We start from the raw sequence: 3,920 nt of genomic DNA, 5'->3' as shown, positions 1-3,920 counted from the left end.
AAACTGGATCCTGACAGCAAAGTTCAAGAATTATTGTCGGCTTCTCTGCATAACTTAGAAGCATCTCCAAAGGCATATGTCCTATTGCCCTGGCAGACATATATACACCAGTACAGTGTAACACCTTCGTTCTCCATGCTTGGCAAGTTAATGTGGATGTTCATTTTTATAGTCGCTAACTTATTAGCTGTGGATTAGGTTGTCACTTCGTGTGTTACATTTCCAAGCATAAGAAGTGTGAGTGAGTTCTAAGACATGAGAAATGAAGGATCATCTCACAAAAGCTGGTCTTGAAGGCATCAGAGAGTAGCAATAAAGCTTCATCATGCGGTTCATAGAGCCTGCCAATTCTTTGACTGACAGCTCTCTGTAAGGCAAATTTTGAGGAATTGGGTATTTAAATCTAATTACAAAAAAGTGTGATAGAATACTAAAAATCATTCAAGGAAACTGGAAGGCTTATGAGCAATATTTCTCTATTAATCTCATATACATAATAAAACTTGATTGACAAGATACATACAAATAGTGTAAAGAAATTTAGGAAATCAGTACAAAACTGAAAGGAAAATTTTAAGCCATGTGCCATAAATGTGTCCTATTTTATAAATTAAATTGCCCCACAGTCATGTACATAAAAATAAAACAGATTAAAATGAGCCTTATAATAAGATATAATTCTAACTAGCATAAACACCTAAAATCTCAGTAAGGAGATGCAAACAGCTGTGGCTGGTGCAGCTCAGTGGATTGAGCGCGGGCCTGCGAACCACACAATCGTGGTTTGATTCCCAGTCAGGGCACATGCCTGGGTTGCAGGCCAGTTCCCAGCAGGGGACTCACGAGAGGCAACCATACATTGTTATTTCTCTCCTTCCCTTCCCCTCTAAGGATTAATAAATAAAATCTTTTTTTAAAAAAAGAAGATGCAAGCAAACAAAAATATAATACAAATGGATTTTCCCCCTTAGGTTAGTAAATCTGATTCTCAGGGAAAAAAATTACAAGGACTTATTACCAAAAAAAAAGGATCAGATTCCAAAAATTATAAATAAAATAACTGTAGAGATAAATTTAGGAAATAAAAATCAAGAAACAGTAAAGAATTTCAGTTTATTTTCTTGGTATTTACATCTTTGTCATTCCCTTATTAATTCATTAATTCATTAATTCAATAAACACTTACTAGGAAACTAGTGTGCTTTAAAATCTTTGCCCATGCCCAGGGCAGAGTATTGGAAATAATCATGGCAGAGTCCAGGGGGAAAGTATTCATAAAAACAGATCACAGCAATAAAACGTCATTCAATTATAAATGAAAAGCCTGGATATCCTCTGTTCCCCCAGCTCCCACAACCTTTTTCTACCCTTAGTTTGATTTGTATGGACTATATCAATGGGTTCCTTTGCCCTCGGGCTTCTGGTTGGGGTCAGCCAATGGGGACCCTTGCAGTGGATCAGAGGAAATAATTGAGGTAAAGTATCAAATCCCTTGGCTCCTTTCATAGTGGGTTACCTGCCTCTGTTGACCAATCATAGCTCATTTTAGGAAGTGTCCACAAATTACCCATGTGGGTGTGCTGTCTGTTTCCTGGCAGGCCGACTGATGCACCGTGGGAACACATGGGAAGGAATCCTGTGGAGGAAATCTAGAAAGTCTTCACAGAATAAGCGGTGCTTGAACTGAGTCTTTAAAGGGGAGTAGGAGTTTCTGGGGAGATAAGGGAGAAGTTCAGGGCAGCTGGAACACAGGGCAAACGAATGAAGAAAAGAAGGAACGAAGATGAAATTGGGGGTAGATTGTGAAGAGCCTTGTGTTTCCTATAGAGATGTTTAGACTTAATCCATAGACAATAAGCAATAGGGTATTTTAGTGAGTTTTAAAGTAGAAAGTAGCTGATAATTGTACAAAGCATTGTTTCCCAAATCTAATCATTTCATGCATTCTTTGGATGAAAATATTTTTATGAATTTGTCCAGCTACTTTAATGCATATTTATTTTGTATTCAGTAAAGTAGCAAGATACAAAATAAATATTTAGAAATCATTTGCATTTTTATGTACCAATAATGAACTATCAGAAATGGAAACTAAGAAAACAATCTCATTTAAAATTGCATCAGAAATACTTAATAATAAATTTAACTAAGGATGTAAAATATCTGTACTCTGCAAATTATAAGATATTGAAGAAAGAAATTGAAGAAGATACAAATAAATGGAAGCATATATCAAGTTCATGAATAGGAAGAATTAATGTCATTAAAATAGCCATACTACCCAAAGCAATCTATAGATTCAACACAATTCCTATCAAAATACCAATGGTGTATTTCACAGAATTAGAATAAATATCCCCCAAGTTTGTATGAAACCACAAAAGGCCCCAAATAGCACAGCAGTCTTGAGAAAGAAGAACAGAGTTAGAAGAATCACCCCACCTGATATCAAACTGTACTACAAGGCTACATAATAGTCAAAAAAGCATGGTATTGACATAAAAACAGACATATAAATCAATGTAACAGAACAGAGAGGTCAGAAATGGTTATGCTTTAATGGTCAATTAATATTTGACAAAGAACAAACAGTGGGCTAAAGATACTCTATTTAATAAGTGGTGTTGGGCCCTGGCTGGTGTAGCTCAGTGGATTGAGCACGGGCCTGTGAACCACATGATCACAGTTTGATTACCAGTTAGGGCACATGCCTGGGTTGCGGGCCAGTTCCCGGTAGGGGACTCACGAGAGGCAACCATACATTGATATATCTCTCCTCTCCTTCCCTTCCCCCCTAAAGATAAATAAAATCTTAAAAAAATAAAATAATAAATGGTGTTGGGAAAATTGGACAGATACATGGGGACAAAGTGAAACTAGACCACCTTCTTGTACCACACACAAGAATAAACTCAAAATGAATTGAAGACATATGTTAGATGCAAAACCATAAAAAGTTCTAGCATAAAGAATAGGCAGTAAAATCTCAGATATTTCTTGGAACAATATTTTTTCTGATATATCTTCTTAGGCAAGGGAAACACAAACAAACACAATAAAAACAAATGGACTACATCAAATGAAAATGTTTTTGCACAGCAAAGGAAACCATCAGCAAAATCAAAAGAACCCACTGAATGGGAGAACAAATTCACCAATGATACATCTGATAAGGGGTTAATATCCAAAATTTATAAAGTACTTTTAAAACTTAACACCGAGAAGATAAACAACCCAGTTAAGAAACGGGCAAAGGACCTGAATAGACACTTCTCCGAAGAGGACATACAGATGAACAGTAAACCTGTGAGAAGATGATTGATGTCACTAGTCATCAGAGAAATGCAAATTAAAGCCACAGTGAGCTATCACTTCATACCTGTCAGAATGGCTATTATCAAAAAGTCAATAAACAACAAATATTGGTCAGAATGTGAAGAAAGTGAACCTTTCACACTGTTGGTGGGAATGCAGATTGGTGCAACCACTATGAAAAACAGTATGGAGGTCCTTCAAAAAATTAAACTTCTTAATGACTCAGTGATTCCACCTCCTGGTATATTTCTGAAGAAACCTAAAACACTAATTCAAAAGGATATATGCATCCTTATGTTTATTGCAGTGTTCTTTACAATAGTTAAGATATGAAAGTGGCCCAAGTGTCCACAATTAGATGAGAGGATGAAAAAGCTGTGGGACATTTACACAATAGAATACTACTGGTCATCAAGAAGAAAGAAATCTTACCCTTTGTGACAGCGTGGGTATACCTGGAGAATATAGGCTAAGTGAAATAAGCCAGTCAGAGAAAGACAAGTACCATATGATTCCACCGATATGTGGAATCTAATGAACCAAATAAACTGATAAACAAAATGGTAACATACAGATACAGAGAACTGACTCACAGCTGTCAGAAG

Source organism: Sturnira hondurensis, unplaced genomic scaffold (genome assembly GCF_014824575.4).
Source record: "Sturnira hondurensis isolate 20B ecotype Veracruz unplaced genomic scaffold, ASM1482457v3 Scaffold0004136, whole genome shotgun sequence".
Classification (NCBI taxonomy): Eukaryota; Metazoa; Chordata; class Mammalia; order Chiroptera; family Phyllostomidae; genus Sturnira; species Sturnira hondurensis.
The sequence above is the reverse complement of the archived record's forward strand: the minus strand, read 5'-3'. Positions refer to the sequence as shown.